Source organism: Bidens hawaiensis, unplaced genomic scaffold (assembly GCF_021521415.1).
Source record: "Bidens hawaiensis isolate Kalapana, Puna unplaced genomic scaffold, B.hawaiensis_p1.1 tig00034127_1, whole genome shotgun sequence".
Classification (NCBI taxonomy): domain Eukaryota; kingdom Viridiplantae; phylum Streptophyta; class Magnoliopsida; order Asterales; family Asteraceae; genus Bidens; species Bidens hawaiensis.
The window spans coordinates 88,776-111,247 of NW_027495871.1; the positions used below are offsets into that span (position 1 = coordinate 88,776).

General features: G+C 34.6%; 1 pseudogene; it reads right to left on the reverse strand.

Annotated features, from left to right (window-relative positions):
* Positions 1-11,097: 11,097 nt before the first annotated feature.
* On the reverse strand, positions 11,098-17,537 carry LOC143585688 (putative polygalacturonase At3g15720; annotated as a pseudogene).
* Positions 17,538-22,472: the final 4,935 nt, after the last annotated feature.

The following is a 22,472-nucleotide window of genomic DNA, read 5'->3' on the forward strand; positions in this document are numbered from 1 at the left end:
ATCAAGATAATTAATAAAGAAAAAAAAACCTAAGCACCTTAACCCTAATGTGCCGATCGGCAGCTTCATTCAAAAAAACAAAATATTATTACAAGTTTGTGGTCGGCTAGTTTTTGAATTTTGTTGGTGTTAAGAAAAGTTTATTTTGGTTTGTGTGGTGTAATCCCACGTGAACTAGCAGCAAAGAGAAAACAAACTAAAACCAAAACCCCTTGTGTAATACTTCCGATTGGGACAACAAAGGTTGGGAAAAAGAAATTATTTTACAAGTTGTGGTGAGCCAAGGAAGGAGAATTAAGTTAAGGAGACTCGGGAAAGCAGCTGGGGTCAGTTCTTCATCAATAATCTCAGCCCCAATTGGTAGTAAAACATCTATAATCTTTACGTTTTTGTTCAAGATTCATGCTCTTGTGATTTTGATCTTTAAAGTTGGATTGTTTTGCAATTAAGTTAGAGACTGAATCCTTATTGATTATCATTGATTGTTGAATGATTTTAATTATGTTTTTGATGATTAATATGATGTTTATTAAGAGTTATACCGGCTGTCCAAAAATCATGTTGGGCTAAACTTGTTAGTTCTATCTAGGTTAGATGTTTATTATTAGGTTTTAGTGAGTAATATGGATTGTTGATCATCATAACTTGATTTGTTAATGAAAAGTTTGATTTAATATTGAATTAGGTTGTGTTTAGTGGCTGTGTTTTTATTAATTATACTCATATACGTCTTGCTTTGATTGATTGAATCGGTTTTGATTGATTTTAGCTTGTTTGAACTCTTTACTTTGTGTTTAGAGATTGTTTGCGGGAAGTACAACCGTAGGGTTTAAATGGGTATGTTAATTGATTAGATTCAGCGGGTAGGCACCTTCTTAGAGACCGAGAGGTGATAAGAAGTAAACTCGTCTCATAGCCTTTGCTTGTTAGGATTAGGATCGCGCGAGAGCGGGTTCGGTTCTTGTCGGATTTGGGTTGCGAGCGATTAGTTGATCTAGTTTAAGTTAAACTGAATTGTTCATCTATCCTTGGTTGCGTAGTATTCGTCTCCATTAGGGTAGTGTGTCGGTGAGTCCGAGAGGAGAATCGACATTAGAACACTTTAACAACTCGTTTTCCCGGTTTGTTCTTAAAATCAATTAAGTGTAAGTTAGAGTTTGTTAGTGAGACCGAGAGGTGATCTAGCTTTCTTAAGTGAACCTTAGTTGTGTCATCCTTAGAAACCGGTGTCGTGAGATTCTTCAATTCATTAGCTTATTATAACTTCAATATGATTCTAACCTAGGTAGACGTTTTCTCCAATTGGAGTTAAGTCTCTAAGTTTTATCAAGTGTTTAGATAAGTTAAGTTAAGTTGAGTTAATTAATTTAGTTAAAGTAAGTTAGGTCAAGTAGTTAATTATTAAAAATCATTTAAATATTCTTAGGTGAGTCTTGGTTAGGGTTAAGTATTAAAAACGTTTTCAAGTGTCCTTGTGTTCGATACTCGGACTTCCTTAGTACTATACTATTAGTGATCGGTACACTTTCCGGTTTTGTGTGGTTTCTTTAGAAGTCTTGTTTTATAAATTTAAAGCTTAGTCGTGAGTTACTTAGAAAGAGCATCATTAGACACACATTAATGTATATTATGGATTTGTGGTTTTCTATTCCAAATATGTTATGAATTATGTATTAATTAAGAGTTTTATGTTCGTTGTAAAATTTTTTGCTTCATTACATATATATTATTTATTGTGTCTTCAAACAAGCGGTCCTTTAATTAACAACTCTTAACATGTTAACCTTCTAGGTCCCGAGACCGGATCGACAAACGAACGAATTTTTTTCTTGATAAACGATCAAGACGGCATGCGGTGAAATCAAACGATCGAAAAAATAATGTTAAGATAGTAAGGATGGTGAACGACTACGTAATCTGTAAAAAAAATTATATAATAAAAGAACCAATCCCACCCAAGGTGAGCTCCCCTTGGGTGGTTCATTACACACTACAAAACACACTCAAATAAATATGACATAAGTCCCTATTTATAGCTAACACAATAATAGCCTAACATTTTAGAAGGTGTTTCCCCGTTGAAGATAAACGCGTGTATCGAAGCTCTTATCTCGGATCTGGATTACTCGCCCACTTTAATTAATTGCTTCACCAAAATATATTTAACGAGTTTCGCCACATTGATATCGCAAGTCACAATTTTTGGCCTTACAATCACGCCCTTGACTTATGATATCAATTCTTTAACCGTGTCACCCATCTCCTCTTTGTTTCAATTCACCCTCTCAAGGTATGCCCCCACCTAATTTCATTCATGAAGGAGTTCTCGCTTCTTTATTCATTCTCTCGGATCGTAATCTTTATAGGCATGAGATGAGCTCGAATATCCACAAATCGATTTCGAATTACCGGATTCAAAGATTGAATAACAAAACTTATTATTTACTCTTCAAATCCAAATCCAATTTGTTCGAAGTTCACCACAGGTGTAACTTCTCGAACATCTTGAAAGCAATATATAAATAATACGCTTTGAACATTTGGTCAAACAATGACGAGAAACCGATCAATTTTTAACTTATTTGGTCAATCCAAATAATAGTTCTCTCATTGCACATAATCCGACCGAGTAAATTTATTCAGCCAATTAATAGTAGAATGTCCATCAATCAATACCTTATATTACACCAAGTTGAGCCCAAGATTTAATAGTCTAACAACTAAAAGGTTGCCAAAATCTGAATTAATTGTAGGCCCAAAATAGCAAGCAACAACCCCATTAGGAGGAAGATGGCCCAATAGGTAATCATCATAGAGACAGGAACCCGAGCTGTAATATGATGCACCCACTGTGCACCAGCCTCCACAAGTCACCGGGTATATGTTCAGCCGGACGGTATTCCAGCAGCCTTCATATTTAACTGATCAAATATTATACATTGAATATCGAAACCATAAACTACCATGTACATCAGCAACCTTGAATCATTCATTAGTGGTCACCGGCCACCCTCTGCCGAGAACCGAGCTCCAGCCATTCACATTCTAAATAACGTCACTTAAAGTCGCGACTTTCCATCATCATCAAGTGCCACTGGCAACCTATCTAGTCGGAAAATTGTTCTCCGACGAACACCCTAAGGGGCTATCATCGTCAACAATGACCTTTTTCTTTCACCACAGCCGGTCGCCGACACCATACGCCGCCCTCTATTTCACGGACAACCACTAGCAATCTGAGGTCACCGGCCACCGCCAGCGAAAAATCTCATAATCTCTTCCCGAAATTGGCACCAACAACCACTCTTTCCGCTGACGTTTGAACGAGGTCACCTGTCACCCTCCGTTCTTCACAGAATTCCCTTAAACGAAGCTGAGAATCCGGATCTTCATACGAGACGAACTTGGAGAAACTTTATTTCCCCAAATCTTCAAACTTTATTTCCAAACCTCCAACTTTATTTCCGAAACTTCAACAGATCTTCAAAACCTTCAAGAAATTAACGTCTCGATTCGGGTAACGGTGAAACAAGAACCCGGATATCAAGAACAAAGTTGAATCACTTGATTCGTCCCGCACTAATACCAATTGTAGGTCTCGACACCAGATCCGACAAATGTACGGATTTTGATCTTGATAAACGATCGAGACGGGTGCAGTGAAGTCAAACGATCGAACAAATAATATTAAGATAATAAGAATAGTGAATGGCCCGTAATCAATAAATGATTTATATAATAAACTAACCAATCCCACCAAAGGTAAGCTCCCCTTGGGTAGTTGATTAACACTATAAAACACACACAAATAAATATGACATAAGGCCCTATTTATAGCTAACACAATAATAACCCTAACATTCTAGAAGGTATCTCCTCGTTGAAGATAAACACGAGCACCTAAGCTCTTGTCTCGGATCCGGATTACTAGCCAACTTTAATTAATCGACTAAAATATATTTAACGACTTCGCCACATTGATAACGCAAGTCATAAATTTTAGCCTTACAAACCTATTACTAAATAGGTATGTGTTCGTGTTTGAAGACATGATTAGTTATCATGTCATTTTAGTTTTTAGTACCACAGATCATCGTGTCTTATCATGTCATGTTTGACATGTTATGACAGCTCTACTCTTTGTGTAATTTTACGGTTTTTTTTATATTTTTCTTTGTTGGTATTGCAATTACGGTTTGGATTTGGTTTGATTTAATTACTTATCTGGTGTTTATTTCGATTATATCCTAATATTTAATTAAACGTTCATGTGTTATAATTTTGTGTTTGTAAAGCTATTATGTTAAACAGTTGAGGTTTTATCGATTTAGTGTTTACATATGATATTAGATTTCGTTCTTTTTTTATCCGTCAACTTTAGTTAGGTGCGGATTTTTTATTGATTCGGCTATGAGTTATTTCAGTGCTTTGCTTGATCGACCCAGAGCAGGCAATCTTCATGTATTGTAATATTCGATTTTGATACGCCATTGTTTTCAACTTGAATTGATACTTATGTGCTTTAGATTCTGCGTATTGTAACATATAAATTCGAGAGGATTTGACCCTCTCGCGAGATAGGTTGACTCTATATAAAGGGAAACCCAAATTATCTTTCATTCTTATCACCCTTCAAACTCCCTCAACTCTCTCAACTCTTTCTCTGTAAAACCGCCTTCAAATTAAGAACAACTTATTTGTATCCTTGTTTCACACGTAATTCTTCCTTAATTATCATCACCATGGATCCTTAACTCAAGGCATTCCATCATATTCGATTAAAACCTATGTGTTCTTGTGACTGTTCCCTGCTATATGCGATTGTGATTCCGACACATAAAAATTTTCAGAAATTTCAGAATTTTAATATTTTCTTTTTCTGTCCAAATGTTAATTTTTTATATTCTGTTATATCGGTACTAATGTCCTTTGTTGATGTTATCTACATCAACACAATATGTGTGCTCCTTTGGACCTTCCAACCGATAAGAAACATAAGGTGTCGACTTCAATGATCAGGGGTTTAAGGGAATCTGCCATTTTACATGCCATCAAAACTGATCCCGAGATACACACTTGCTGGATTAAGGAGTACTAGGGTAATGCAAAATGGGTTAAGGATAAGGGTGAAATTTGGTCATAACTACCAAAGTCAGAGAAGAATTTGGTTATTGATGAAGCTAATGTAAGAAGATCCCTGGTAATAAAGGATGCTCCAAATCACTTCTTTAAGAAGTTCAAGGAGGAATTGATGGATACTATTATGAATATGGGATATGAGTTTGAATGGAAGACTTCTGAAAAGAGGTATATACCACCCTACTCGAAGTATATTTTTCACAATGTGGTTAACTCCTTGTCGGATTTAAGAGGAGATTTTGATAGCTTGAGAACAGACTGGGTTGGGTTCATTGCATGTCTGATCAACAAAGTGCATTTCAACTATTCAAGATTCATCTTTCTATGTAGGCATGCCAACGCCAGTACGGATAATCCCTGGATGTTGTATCGTGATGTTGTTATTGGATGATAAGATGTTAGAGGTTCCTCGGCCCGTGTATGAGATTGAATATGATGATAAAGGTGTACCATTGGCACCCTTTGAGACTCACCATGAAAATATGGTGAAACAATACGTGTTCGGTTCCATGATGAGCAAGGGTTCTTCAAGAACATAAAAGTATAAGGGAATGGTGCAATGGCACAACTTCTGTCTGTTTGCAGAGGTTGAACCGATTGAACATAATTCTATTGATGATGAGCAGGATGTTGATGAACCAGATGACGAAGAAACAAAGTCAGAGGTTAAAGTTCATAAGCCAGTGATGATGGTTGTTAAAGGTTACAAGAATAAGAGAAGGGCTACTGGAAAACCTCCTGCTAGTAGCTTTCTCAAGAAGAAGAAGAAGTAGAGGTTGAAAGGCCTCTGAAACAATTGAGGAAGGTGAGGGACTCCAAGAAAACCTTGGTGATAAGGCTTTCCACTGGCCACGGGACACAGCCAACCACACCACCATCTGAAACCACCCAAAAGGACCCACACCCAGCCTCACCCAAAACCATGGCCCGCCAAATTGAATCTATGAAGGGCAAACAAATCAAAATCCCTCGAAGCAAACCAAAACCCAAATCTTCCAATTTTAAACTTCATGACTTTCCAACACCCAGTCCACCATCTTCTCCACAACACTGATCCGCACCTATCAAAACCTCACCTTTTCACAAATCCTTCTCACCCGACCAACCCATAACCTCACCCTTAGACTTCCTAACCTATCATGATCAACCATAAACCTCTACCAAACACAAATCACCTAGTGCACCGCCACTTAGGTCCCCAACCTTCTTAACCTCACCACTCAAAACCATAACATTTTGGTCATCTACATTCACTTCCTCAGCTATATCCCTACCACTTACCATTCCTACTCTTACAACTACCTAAACCTTACCTTTATTCCAAACCACTTCTTATCCAACCCATACCATAACAATTCCTATCTAATCAACCATCCAAATTAACCTATCCTACACCTCAACCTCAATCACTAGACCCTCTGATAGTCCCCAGCCCCTCTATCCAGTGGAAAGTACCAGAAAGTCTCCAGTGTTCACAGATCCTGTCCTCGAGAGGATTGTGGCATTGAAAGAATCAAATAATAAACGGTCAGAGCAGGAGAAGGTAATGATGAACTTTTAGTAGGAAACAAAAAAGAGAATATGAAGGAGTCTGAAAAAGAAAAAGCTTCGGATCGAGAAAGAATGGATAAATTAGAGAAAGAGAAGGCTGCTGGTGAAGCCAAGTTTGCTAGACATGAGGTCTTAATTGCAACACTCCAGTCGCGAGTGCATAGTCAACAAACTTTATTGAATAATCAATCACTGTATCTCGCTCAACGATCTACAGATATTGAAAGATTGGAGTCTTAGGTTGCATTTTTGGAGAACGAACTGGGGTCCTTAAGCAATATTAAAGATAAACTAAGGACAGGGATCACCCAGCTTGGGTCAGAGATGGGCAGATTATAGAAAGAGAATGAAAGTCAAAAAAGGTTTAATGAGATGGAGATAAAGATGCGAGTCAAGAAGGTGTTTGGAAGCTGGAAAGACTCTGAAGAAGAGGATGATGGAAGGAACAAAGGACGATCTGCTATGGCTGGTCCTGTAGTTAGTGGTGGTGCCAGTGGTAGTGGTAGTGGTAGTGGTAGTGGTAGTGGTAGTGGTAATGGTAGTGGTGGTGGTGGTTCAAGTGATGTTTTTGGCGGTGAAGATGTTACTGGTAATGACAATGAAGAGAGTGATGTTGCTGTTTGAACGCTTTGACTCTATTCAATCACTTTTACTCGAACTCAAACTCGATTAGTTTAACTTGAACTCAAACTCGTTTAGTTTAACTCAAACTGAAGTCGATTACTTTGAGTTAAACTGAAACTCGATCAGATTTGACTCAAACTAAAACTCGATCAGTTTGACGCAAACTGAAAATCGATTAGTTTGAGTGAAACTAAAACTCGATTAGTTTGACTCAAAGTTAAACTTGATTAGATTTTTTTTAGATAACACCCAAACTAACAATTAAGTCTAAAGAACTTTAGCCCAAAAACCAATAGATTGGCCTAAATCTGAGTTTTTAAACTAGATCTAAACTCAGACACGAAAACCAAAAACACCAAAAACTTAGATTTAAAGATTTTTGGGTATTTCTTGGATGTAAAGCACTCCAAAAGTAGTGAGTAACAACAAAAAAACCTCAAATCTATTAAAAACATAGATCAAAACCTGAAAAGTTTGATCCGAAAACCACAAAGATGAGCCGAAAGCTCTGATACCACTTATAGGTCCTCTTTGGATGGATCTAACAACTTTACTCGGATCAATCCGTATTGTTAGCTAGTGGAAATCCCTAACAGTACTCATATCTCGAATCTTAGTTTGTAAGAAACAAAAGAAAGAAAAGTATAAAAGTTAGGTAGGTGGTGTTTGGTAGAGAGAGAATTCTCTTTATTTCCTTGTGAGTGTTTTTGAATTATGAAGAATTGTTGGAGATATAAGGTAAAGTAACCCTTTTATATGGTTCCCATTTCTTCAACTTTTACATTTTGTCCATACAAAATAAACGTACTTAGGTACGTAATACACCGACTCTAATAAAATATAAAGACATACACAATCCTAAAACAAATATAGAATATTGACCCTACATGATGAAATGCATTTGTAAATTTTCATACTGATGTTTTGTTGTTTTTATTTTGGACCAGGAAATACCTCGCAAGGAGTTGATTTTGATGACAAATAGGATGTATTTGTAATATGATGATTAGCCAGAGGACAATTGATCTTAGACATACAGGTTTTTTTGAACTTATAAATTGCCATATATATGATTCCACTTTATTTAACAACTAGTAATTTACCCGTACGTTGAGACGGTAACTCGATAACTCGACGGGAATTCAGTCAGTTTCGGTTACTTTCATTACACTACCAAAACAAAACAAAAAAATATAAAAAGTGAGGTGGACAAATGGGGTGCTGTCAGTCGGTATAACTCGAGCTTTGGTAAACCTATACGTAGTAGATCCCGTGCGTTGAGGCAATGAGTCTATGTAAATTTGGTCGCTTTCCGTCATGTTCATTATGCTTTTGGTTACATTTGTTACGGTGCCGGAACAAAAACAAACACAAAAACACAAACAATATAAATATTGAGGCGGGCCAATAAGGCGGTGTCAGTCGGTAAAATTGGGTGTTGGTAAATCCCGGGCAATGTCGGTCCCGGCCGTTGAGGTGGGCGAGTCAATGTGAATTTGGTCAATTTCCATGAAGTTCGTTACGGTAACAGAACTAAAACAAAGAAATTTGTTCGATTACGTTCGTTACAGTACCAGAAATAAAACAAAAAATTTAAAAATTTATAAAAATTGAAGTAGACCAATGGGGTGGCGTCGATTGGTAACCCAGACGTTGGTCAAACTCGAGCCTTAAGGATGTGAGTCTACGCAAGTTCGGTCGGTCGGTTTCGTCACATTAGTTACGATAACGAAACTAAAACAAAAAAATAAAACTGTCGTCCGGTCCGTTAGTCGGAAACATGTTTTAAATTGGATTGATACCGACGCAAATAAAAAAAATCATGTTTTAAAACTGTTTGGTAATGACACAAAGAAAAGTGACACAACTAAAAAATAGCTGAAAAAATATGTTAACAGCATATGAAGGGAATCGAACATAGGGCTAAGTAAAGGAAACACACTTTAACAAAGTAACCAAAGCCAGTGGACCAGATCTACTTATTGCAACAACTTCACAAATATCTAATATATATAGATATAACTACTAGAACCTACTTCCATGTTGTTGCACAAAAAGTCTCTTTTACTATATATATAGATAATACTGGTAAACCGATATAACACCTGACTTGGTGTGCTTTGTAAGCTAAACGCACCCCCATTGTGTACTTGTCATACTTACTCCCTTAGACTTTCAATACCTTTTATCATTTTATTTGACGTATTACTATCTTCTAATACTTGTTATTTCAGTGTCTTTTTAAAATAACAATAAATAACCTTACAGTTTATTATTATTTTTTTTCTTTTTCTCTTTTTATTGTATGTATTGTTCTTTATCATAATAATAATATTTATATTAAAGGCTTTATAAAATGCATTTTAAAGAATAATGAGATAACGTCTTTACAATAAAGCGTTTTATATATTTTTATCTTATCATATGCCTTTCATGGACAAAAAAAACATTTGAATTTTTTTTTTTGTTAGGTTTGGGTGCATAAGATAAATGTGACATGATATGAGAAGCGAACCAATTTGTTGATCAATTCGTATGTTGTTTAATCTCTTTCATTGATTGAAAATGTGATTTTTATTTAAAAAAAAGGTAAGCTATGCCTTAAAATTATTTTTTTTAAACATTAAAATAGAAAAAAATATACTTTTTAATTAAAGAAACGTTTTTTTCATAAACTATTATTTTGGTTATTTTTAAAAATTAAGAAAATTGTTTTATAATATGCAAGAAATAATAATAATAATAATAATAATAAATAAATAAAAGAAAAACTCTTTAATGTATAATAAAACTATTTTTAGATAATAATGATAACAAAAGATAACAAAGTAACAAAGAAAAAACAAAAGGGTTTAAATCGTATTAATGTAAAACTTTAGGAAAAAGGTATGTTTAGTAAAAACTAAAAGAGATGAGGTAGTTAAACAACATTATGCATAAAAAAAGTGATTTTGATGTTTGACTATCGTACCCTTTGTGTAGCCTGGACTACCGGAGTACACCTACTAATAAAAAAAAATAACAAACAATATGTTCTATTATTAAATTGTAACATTATTTTCCTCGTAACTTTCTATTCCTCTAATTTATTGTAATATATTACAAAAAAAAGTATAAATACATAATATTTATGTAAATCATCCGTTACAGGTTTTTATATTTCTTCAAATAAATAAGCGCAAATGTTACTTGCAGATTTTATTAATTTTTACTCGTGTGATACAAAGATGAATAACAATGATACATCGGAAAAAGGGACACATTTTGGTACTTAAGGTTTCAATTTGTGAACCGACATTTGGTTTCATGCATTTACAAATATCGTATCATTTCAATTGGCGGCGCATGCATATATGTGTATCTACTTAATTTTAAAGATTTCAAATACCGGACTCACGTACCACCATGTTTAACGGTTGATATATGCATGTGTCATTTGATTTCATTATCGTAATTCCGGTGGAATCGTACGGAAGGGGTGGATATTACCAATAAATCAAGTTTTAAACATACAAATGTTCTCCAAAAATTATCACCTTTTTACACCAGAAGACTAGTGAAATTATGCTGGTACCGAACATGATTTCTAGTCACTTGAACTTGTTGAAAACTCAGTAAATCCAATCGCTTAACAGTTAACACCGCCCCGTGCAGTGTTGATTAGGAATACTACCCGAACTTTGCTTCGTTTCTTGGGAAGTAATTCGTCATAAACCCAAAGCACATGATTATATTGAACGGTGGGGCTAAAATTGCTTTAAAGATAGAGAGTATTCGCGTCAAAGCAATAACTTGTAATTAGTTAACATATCAATTGTTGTTTCCGTTATACATACAACCATTATTTGAAACCCTAGAACCAGCATTCTGTCCCAATATATTTGGGGTTACATATAAATTATCTAACTACATCTAACACCTGGGTAGGTAGAAACAAAGTTCCCTTTAGCATTGTTACAGGAAGAAAAAACGCCAGGACCAGTGATTCCAACTTGGTTAGTATATATTCCATAACACTTAAGTTCTTCGCTGCAGTCGAACATAATTGCTTGATTTGTCGCCGAGGACCCATGTATATTTATATACGACACATCACTCACATGTACAGCTGAGAGTGTTGACTATATAGAAAACCAAGCAATACATTAGGCAGCAGGAAATATAAAGGACTGTATATAATATGATAAAATAGCCCGCTATAATTTAATGGATATTAATCGGTCTTGTATAGAAAGACAACAAACTGACAGTAGCCTTCGTCGAAATAAAACAAAGGAAGAAAAGAAAACTTGTTTTTGACTTTTGTAGCTTTGATCATTGAGTAAACCAAAGAAACAAAACTTTGAAAAAAATTAAAAACTAGAGCAATGATCCCTTAAATACTAGAACATTTACCTTCTCCTAAACAAACTCAAATACTAGAACTTAAAGATAAACACACATATGCTTATCCATACTTATTCAAAAATAATTAAACTTATACTCAAACTATTATTACCTAACTTAAAAATAATTCTAATAAACTTTCAAATCAACCCCTTAAAGTATTAAAACTTAGGATTAATTCCAACAATCAACCCCTTAATCGTTAAATTTCATACCGGTCTTCACCAAAGAGCTGGATCACCATCATCTTTTTTACTAAAGTTCGCTTGTTCATCCATTTTCTCCTTCCCTGGACATTCGTTCGCAAAGTGACCAAACTCATTGCACCTGAAACATTTAACGTGGCTCTTATCACGTCGGAACCGTTCACCATCTCGACCCTTCCCGGACCCCAACCCTTTCCTTGGCCTCGTCCTAGATCATCCCGACTTGAACTTCCACAACTACAATGTTCACACATGTGCGTTTTCTCATTCTCTTTCTTAGCAAATAACAAACCCCCATGAACGTCTTCTGCTTTATCAGATCCTTTGATACGCTCCTCGTATGCCTTCAATCTTCCAACGGCTTCATCAAATAGCATCGAATCCAACTCGAAACATTGTTCAATTGAGGCTACAATTTGAAGAAAAGATTTAGGCATTGAATCAAGCAGCCTTCTCACCAATTCTTTTTCTTCAATCAAATCTCCGAGACTCCTCTCCTTCGAAGCTAACCCGGTAAGTTTAGTAGCAAAATTATCAATCGACTCACCCTCCTTCATGCACAATCCTTCGATTTCCCTTCTTAGTGTTGCTAGTCTAGCCATTCTCACTCGATCCACTCCTAAATATCTTGTTTTCAATCCATCCTATACTTGTTTTGCATCATTGTAATCCGCCATTTGTAAAACCATGTCTTCGGGTATGGTTTGAAATAAGAAAGCAAGTGCTTGCTTTGATTTCTTTTGATCCACCGCAGCTCCTAACACCCTTGGTTCGACCACCTCCAATATTCCATACGCATCCAAAATTGTCTTAACTTTGACAGCCCATATCGGGTAATTTGTAGGAGTCAAAATCAGGATCTTTTACCATTGCCATTTTCTCTTCTTCACAACTTCAATATCAATTGATCACTTATCGATTTCCCTCTTCCCGGGTCACCAGAACAACCCCGTTATTAACCACCGATCGAAGAAAAAACAAGCTCTTCGCTTCTACTGTTTTCTTCTTCTCTTGCTAGAGCGACCAGATTCAAATCACACCACTTTGACGAATCTTCTTCCGTCCGTCTACTCGCAAATCTGATCGGATGCCAAAAAAACGACCTACACCGGTTAATCTGTTTTTATCCTTGGCAGAAAGAACTGAGTTGATTGATCGAGTATTGAAGTTATGTTAAATCACTTCTATGCAGGTCCTAGAGCTTCAACACTAGCTTTGATACCAATTAATGGATATTAATCGATCTTGTATAGAACTTGGAAGACAGCAAACTAACAGTAGCCTTCGTTGAAATAAAATAAAGGAAGAAAAGAAAACTTGCTTTTGACTTTTGTAGCTTTGATCGTAAATTGAGTGAACCGAATAAACAAAACTTTGAAAAAAATTAAAAACTAGAAACAATAACCCCTTAAATACTAGAACATTTACCTTCTCCTAAACAAACTCAAAGACTAGAACTTAGAGATAAACACAACATGTACTTATCCATAATCATTCAAAAACAATTGAACCTATACTCAAACTATTATTACCTAATAATAATTCTAATAAACTTTCAAATCAACCCCTTAAAGCATTAAAATTTAACGATTAATTCCAACATAATTAACATAGACACTTACTCGTGGTTGGTAAAAAGCATTTTTAGCATTAAAGTGGTAATGCTGATTAATTATGATTGGATTTTGTACGTTTACCATAGTAATATCCTCAAATACGATCCCCCTAGCATAACCAGTTCCACCCTACTGCACAAGAACACGATAAAGATCAAATATTAGTTTAAAACGATAGAAAATTTATATAACGTTATATTAAATTTTACCTTTACAGTCTTGATTCGTAATCCATTTGTGGTTCCAGTGAGGTTACAGTTTCGTACGTTTACTTTTTCAACTGTATCATAACGTCCGTTTTCCCCAAGGCTTCCAATACTACATAAGCGCATAAATGGCTATGTGAGGGGAACATTGTGAAAATGTGACTATTAACAGAAGAAAAGGCACTAATCATCTGATACCTTATGCCATGGCCTGGTCCGCAGAACACACTGGTTACATTGAGATCGTATATCCCACCGTTAATAGCCACACAATCATCACCTATTTTATCGTATCGAAATGGTTGGAACATTGCAACATAGAAGAAAACTAATTGTTGTAAAAGAACTAAGAATCTGGTATAGGTAAAATACCGGTTTTTATAGTAGAGTCATGGATATTTATGTGTGATGAATAAGAAATATCGATCCCATCAGTATTGGGGCTGTCTGCGGGCGCTAAAATTCGAAGATGCCCAAGATTTACGTTTTGGCTATTAACAATGCTAATATGAAGTTTTGGGCTGTCAATATGAGTTGTCCCAATCAGTCGAAGACCATTGCATCGATTGAAATGTAAAGCCTAAAACAGTTCACATTTATATGCTAGCCTTTTCAAACTCGACATCAATGCATAATAAGTACACATCTTATCTTACCTTTGGGCGCTTGCATTTTCTGGTAGCATCCTGCAGAGGTAAACAATAATGTATATATGTGTGAACCCTTGGGTGGGAAAAAGTAAAATTGCACTAATTTTGACGTTATTTTACTAATCACGTGAAAATAACGTTAAAAGTGGCGGAAGGTTAATCAAGCATCATGTGGTGGCGTTGATAGCCGAAAGACAAGGGCACATGCACCAATCAGCCGGTGTCCCGATGATTGAGTGTTATGTGTCTTATGTCCAAGGCTTGATTCAAAACTACTATCGAGCCGGGGGTCTCACCGGAAGCAGCCTCTCTATCCCTATGGGATAGAGGTAAGGCTGTCTACATCTTACCCTCCTCAGACTCTACCATAGCATTGCTATTGGTGGGATATACTGAGTACGATAATGATGATAATGATGAATGATCCTGCAGAGGTAAACAAATCCCGTTAGTAAACTTCTTTATGTTGTTTGACATCGAACTGAAGTAAGATTCAAAAAACTATCCTTGTTTTCCCACCACAACGAACCCCGACCATTGATATGGCCAGGCCCGTAAATTGAGAGCCCATGCACCCCAGAGAAAGACAGCCAAATAGGTTTCTTTTCACAACCTCTCCATCCACTCATTGTATTCGGTGCAATGATGTTACCCGAAAGCTATTAGATTAAATTACCCCAAAATAAGTTTTCACGCAGCTAGAAAGGTACGTGAATTTTAGCCAAAAAAAAAATCAACATTTACAAATGCATCCGTATGAAAAATAAATAAAAAGGAATAGTAGTAAACACAATCGTCTTTTGCCTTTTTAGTGAGAGATATACGTTTATTTTGAATTGAAAATCTGGATGGCGTAGAGAGACTATTTTGTAACAAAAACTATAAACGTTAATACTCTTTTAACTCATGGAAAAGAGCACACTATGTAAACTAAGAATCTACCTATATAACAAAAGAGTGGATTTTTAACAATCATTTTTTTTTACTTTTCATCAAATCTCTTTAAATTGTCACATGATATTTTGACATTTTTTTTTATTTTTTCATTTTAATTAAAATACTTTTTATCAAATCTTTTTAAATTATCATATGGCATTTTGGCATTTTTTTTATTTTTTTTCCTTTTCATTAAAATACTTTACATCAAATCTCCTTAAATTGTCACATGATATTTTTTTATTTTTTCCTTTTTATTAAAATATTTTTAATCAAATCTCTTTAAATTCTATATAATCCTCAACCCTAATTCTATAATGAGTATACCCTAATTCAAAGTATAAATGCGATTAGATTATACATATTCAGTTAACGATCGCCATTTGCTTTTGCATTCGTGTTCTACATTGGAATTATAAGGTTTGCTTGATTTCTTCATTTTACATGTGTTTCAATCTATATTCATCAACATGAGTAACAATTTATCGAATACAAAATTAAAACATTCATAGGAGATTCGTTGATAAAAATTTGGGTTTCGATAAATTAATTATATCCTTTTGGTTCTTTGATTAAATCCAATTCATGAAATGGGACTTCTCAATTTTTTATTACTTTGGTTTGAAATTAAAGAGTTCTATTCAAATTTCTATATAACTTTGTACAACATGACCTATATATATAGTCTCCATGAACGCTTACCGATATAAAACTGTAAAGTTTTATAACGTTTGTTAACTACTACAAAACCCTAATGTCTATTACGTGTATGATATTGGTAATTTTATGATATTAACAAAAATGTTTGTAAATGTTTATATTATCAATTATTTATCGTTTTTGTTTTATTATTGTCCTGTGTACTACATGTATTTTTTTAATTATATATGTTTTACTAACTCGTGTATCAAGCGGGTTTTAACATAGTCTATAATATATATCAACGAAAACATAAAAATCTTACGTGTCGCGATGTGGTCGCTTCCCCTTTTTTTAAAGTCACCAGATTTGCTTGATTTTCAAATGAAGGTTTCTCATGCATTTGACCCAAATTCACGGGTATGGGTCTTATCAAACCCAGATATTTCTTAAACGATTTATAACATCTCATTAAATGAAAAACTAATCTCACCAAATATTTGATATTAAAATAAAGTAGGGGTATACTAAAAATTAATATATGATTTATTAAAAAAAAGATATATATTATTTATAATTGAAAAACCAATTTTATAGTAAAAAAAATAAACGGGTTTTGGGTTTCATCAAACCCATATAGCTTTTAAACCGGGTTATAACATCTCATTTATTTATAAAATAATTTATCATTAAATCATAAGTATATTATTAACTTTTATACAATAAAAAAATAAATTCAAAAAAAAAATAAATATTAAAAACAAATAATATAAAATAACACTCGTGAAATAAAAACTAGTATAATTGTATATATTACAATAATAGGGATTGGTGGTTCAACATAGTTGTACTTTGTGTCTTTGTGTATGTTTGTAATTTGAAGGTATGTAGAAGCGGAAGTGGCCTTTATTCTTATTTGGACTTTTGCCTTTGGCATTAGGTTGGCTTTTGACTTTCTTTTATACTTATAAATACTTTTGGTAACACAAATTTATGCTAACAACATTGCTTATTGAAACAAACTCATGTTTTGTGTTCTTATGTCAATTAGCAACTTTTGAGTTTTTTATGTGGTTTTCTCACACATTGCGCTGGTCTACCTACTAGTTAATATATAAACACGAGGTTTATTTATTATATTTATGGAAACTGTTCATTTGGGTTTTGGTACTTCATATTCAAGAAACAAATCGAGAATATAAATAATAAATACAATTTGATGTTTGATGGACGGCAAATTGATTTTTGAAAAACGCTTTATACCTTGTGTTCTTGATATCGATTCAACATATCTCAGTTATTGACTCGTTTACCTTAACATTCACCGCATGGAATCTGCATGGCCCACTGAATGTAATCGGGCCTATTAGAAAAGACTTCTAATTTATAGACTTGGTTTACCATTGTGTCATCTGTGTAACCATCTCCTTTTGCACCATAAGCTGTGACATCGTAAGTGGCAGCACTTGCAATTTTTGGGATAAATAAAATGTAGCAAAATCTAAACACGAAAACCATCAGTAAGCCCTGCGTAAAGGAAATGAAAGAGTACTTAATTAATTTAAGGGTAACGAAGTATACCATGACTCGAATGTAGTGTTCATATTTCTTACCATTTTTTAGTGTTCTTGATGATCCGTAATGCCCCAATTTATACTGTGAGAAATATGACTAGATTAAGTGTACGTGTATGTGCATGAAAATATGATACAATCACATTTAATTCATATATTTTGAATTAAATATTATTTTATGTTATTTATTAATACAAGATTCACAATATTTACAAATAAATAACAAATAAATTATGTTGTTTGACTATTTAATGTGTTCGTGTATTTATTTTGCCAATAAATAATTAGTGAATAAACGATTCCGGGAAGTCAAGATATTAGAGACCATCAATTTAGCTCAATTCTAGATCCATTCTTTTTATTATTAATCTTTTGTTTATATATATTCAAATTGTTAAAAATGATTCAATTATAATAAATATGAAAGTATGCGGGCAACAAGCTATGTCGCAACTCTTTTTTGAATGACAAAACCAATAATGTATTAATTCCTCTTTGTATTAATCTTGTGTTTATGTATTCCTCTTTGTATTAATGTTTGGACCCGTCTTTGGTTCTACATTTGGGCCACACACTTTTAGGTATTGTTTATAATAATAATAATAATAATAATAATAATAATAATAATAATAATAATAATAATAATAAATAAATAAATAAATAAATAAATAAGGAGCCAATTGAACAATAAATAAGTAAAAAAAAAAAACTGTGGGGTAATTTGTGTCTTGGCGTGGAACTTTTCTAAAAGTATTTAAGTACTAGTCCAAAAACACTTTGACCGAGTGTGGTTTAGTTTTGACGTTCATTATCATCATGCATCATGAACCGTCGAGTTTTCTATATAATAGTGTTGTAAATTATAAACAATTTATTAAAACCATATTTTAATTGTTATGTCGAAAAATAGTGTTTCCACGTTTTGCTAAACCTGATTGTAGATTCCAATTATTGATTTCTTTATTAATTTATCATTTAATTTGTATAATTAGATATAAATCTAAGTGTACAATTAATTTCAGCTTATAAACTGTTCTTGGATACAAAATTCACTTAAAACTAAGGTGTCCAGCCGTCCATCATAAAAAACTTACTTTGTCTTCAATATTTGTAGGGCAATCTTTTGTATATTAGTCTTTTATTTATTTTTATTTCACTTACGATGTATTTTATTAGCCAACCCAACAAAGCCAACAAATGACATCAAGATCACATTTGTTACAAAAAATGTGAGTGGAAAGAGAAGTAACAAGAGGCTAACAGGTCAAAGTTTGGGTTAAAGAATTCCACGGATTGGTCAAGGAAATTCAAGAAAAAGGAACTCAAGCTCAAACTCCAGGGCCCTCGTCACTAAATATGCTGGATCAACAGAACCAGACTGGTAAGACGATCAATTCACTGAGCTTGTACTCAAAAACCTTTGCTCTCAAGCTTGTATAAATAAGGTAGAGTTATATAGAGCACATAATACTAATGTGATTAAAGAAAATCAAAGCATTAAACATCTGAATGAAGAATATAAGAAATCTCATAAGATATATACCACTAGAATCGAAACTCATTATGACAATATAGCAAAAATGCATGGTAAATTGTTTCAGTCCACTAAAATAATAAATTTCATGAAAAGTGAATAGCCGAGTTAAATGCTAAAACTGAGATACTAGAACTAGAGCTTTCTGAATGAAATTTAATGTACACAAGTTTAAAATAATGTATGATAAATTAAATGACATCATTGGACAACATATGAGTGTGAAACAAAAGACAGGTTTGGGATACGAATTTGTGGCAATTCCACCACCATTTAATGACAACTACAGGCCCCTACATCACTTTAGTTTTAACATCCTCTAGAGAATGAAATGTGTATGGAATTGGTCATGTGCCAAAGCCTACGACATTTGTTCCTTTCGATTCGAAACCAGTTTGATCCAATGCATGTGCCTGTTGATTCTAATGGTGATTTGTCTTGTTGATCAGGTGGTGTAGCCGAATGTGGGTCAGTGGAAAAGGACATGGGTTGTAACGAGAAAATAAAATCAAAATCACTTTTTGATCCTAATATGAATTCAAAATCATTTTCCAACTGTATGTATTAATAAAAATTTTATTTCCAAGCAAAGTACATTGTCCTCATCTTCAGATGATGATGTAACTTGTGAGAGTTTTAATGTTGGCACTTACACACTATTTTAAATAAAAATGTTGATGTTATTTCAGATGGTGATTGTGAAACCATTTATAATGAAATATATGTTGAAAGCTGCAAAAATTTGAAAAGACCTGTTGATGTGAACATATCAGGTTGTTCATCATCTAGTTGTAAGCCTGAGGATAACTTAAACAAAAGTAGAATCTTTGAAAATGAAAAGGCTAGTACTTCATGTAAATATGTTCCATCAAGTAGACAATCATTTTCTCAATCAACAAATCAATCAAGAAATCCTCAGCCATACAACTTCAATGACAGCAACTACTATGGTCACTATCAACCAAATTATGTTGATTCCTACTATACAAATGATTTTAGTAATTTTGGCTATGAGTCTAACAGTTTCTGCAATCAGTTCCTTTTCAAGTATCACCTTTCCCTCTGCACCAGTCTTGTTATAGTTCAGATGAGTTCTATGGGGTTCATAGGCAGAAATGTTGTTTTGTGTGTGGAAACCCATCTCACCTTGAAAGACATTGCAAGAACTGGCATCGACATCAAAAAGAAATGAAAAGACAGTTTAACCCGTCCCGATCCAAGGCTACCAGTAGCTCAAGATCAAGGACTGATCAGATTTTAAGTAGTGCTAGTTAAATGAATGTGAGATCCAACAACAAGCAGAAAACAAAAAAACCATTTTGGATAACCAAAAGGAAACGAGCAAAAAGGAGTTCAAAAACTGAAAAGCCCAAGAACTCACCAAAATCTGATCATCAAAGAAATTCAAAGGTCAAAAGATTTGAGAATTTTGTGTTGAAAACAAAAAGGAGACGACCCAAAAGTTCTTCAAAAACTAGAAGCTCTGATTTTGCATGGATTCTCACTACAACATTTCATTTTCTAGGGAAATAACATAAAATTTGGTGATTTCATGGCTGATTTTCTCGAGACAACTAAGTCTTGGGAACCCATATCTAATTAATTATTAATGTGTGTAGGGCCAGTTAAGAAGGCTTGTCAATAGTATTTGGTACTTGGACAGTGGCTACACCAGACACGTGACTGGGGACGAGTCTTTGATGTTCGACGTATAATCGTTTGATGGTGGGCACGTTTCCTTTGCTGGAGACATGGGAGGGAACTTAACGAAGATGGGAAAAGTTTTAAACGACATCCTAACCTTTGATGACGTTAACCTCGTGGAGCAACTTAATCACAATCTGCGACAAGAAATTCTCCACGTTGTTCACTGAAAATGAATGCTTGATTCTAAAACCAGGTTTTAAGTCCCAAAAGAATGAATTTTGATGTGTATTCTGAGGCACAATGATGCTTACATATTGAACATGAACAATTTATTCTCTCACCAAACTGTGTCGTGTTTGATCTCGAAAGCCTCGTAGAACGATTCATCATTGTGGCATAGACGTCTTGGTCATGTGAATTTAAGAATTTAAACAAACTGGTTAAAGGCGAGCATTTGAGGGGCTTGCCTATTAAACTTCTCTTGCATTGAGAAATTTCTTTCGTGCTCTAAATGCAAGCAACATAAGCTCTCTCACAGGCCCAAGACTGTCAACTCCATTAAAACCATTCTTCAGCTATTACACACGGATTTATTTGGTACCATCCATTCATTGGCAATAGGCCGAAAAGCCTAGTGTCTTGTTGTTAACGATGATTTCTCGCGTTTCAGCTGGACTTTCCTTCTAGGGCACAAGGACGAAACCACACAGTTTTTAATCGAGGTCATGACTCTCGTGGAGAATCAGACTGAACAAAAGGTTAAGTGTATCAAGAGTGACAATGGAACAGAGTTTTGCAACAGAACCATAGATGACTTCAGTCATTCAAAAGCGATAGACCGCCAGTTCAGTTCCCCGTACACTCCACAACAAAATGAAGTTGTTGAACGTAGAAACAAAACGTTGATTAAAGCCAATAGAACAATTTTGTCAGACTCAAAACTTCAGTTATTCTTTTGGGATGAAGCCATCAATGCAGCATGCTTCATATGAAACTGTGTGCTGATCAACAAGCGATTGAAGAAGACTCCTTTTGAAGTCTATTATCATACCAAGCCGCAAGTCAACTACTTCAAAACATTTGGTTGTCCATGCCTTTGCTCCATTCCGGTGCCAACTCAGATCCCAAATTTACTGAGAAGGTCGAAGAGTGTTACTTTGTTGGATATGCTGCCAACAAAACCGCTTATCGTGTTTACAACAAGAAAACCAAAGTGATCAGGGAATCTTACAATGTTGACTGGCAAGAGCTTTATCCCACTAATGCACACACATGACCCAATTGGTCGTTTAACTATGACTATATGTATGAACAGTTTAAAGGTGTATATGTTTCCCTATATACAAGTGCTCAAGTTCTTGCTCCTAGTACTGAATTAATGTTGATGAAAATTCTTGCCAACAACATGAATGTTGTCAACTTGTCTGTTGGCCCATCAAACAGAAATGTATTACCCGCGTCTCCTCAAAAAGTTGTGGTCAATCCTATTCCTCAACCACCAGGCACAACTGACACAGTGACAGTCGAAGATGCTTCCGATTCTTATTCAGATACTTCATTCATGTCAGTTGACAGCGTTGATGTGAATCACACTGAACCAATAGTTAATCTCTAGGAAGAACCTAGTGTGGTAGAATCTGTCACCACACCTCCCCTCATCAAGTGAACATGTTCAGGCTGATGCTGATCAGACTACTGTTGGTACTTCTCACAACACAAATTTGACTCTGATTCCCGCAATTGTTGTGCCTTTCACTAAAGAAC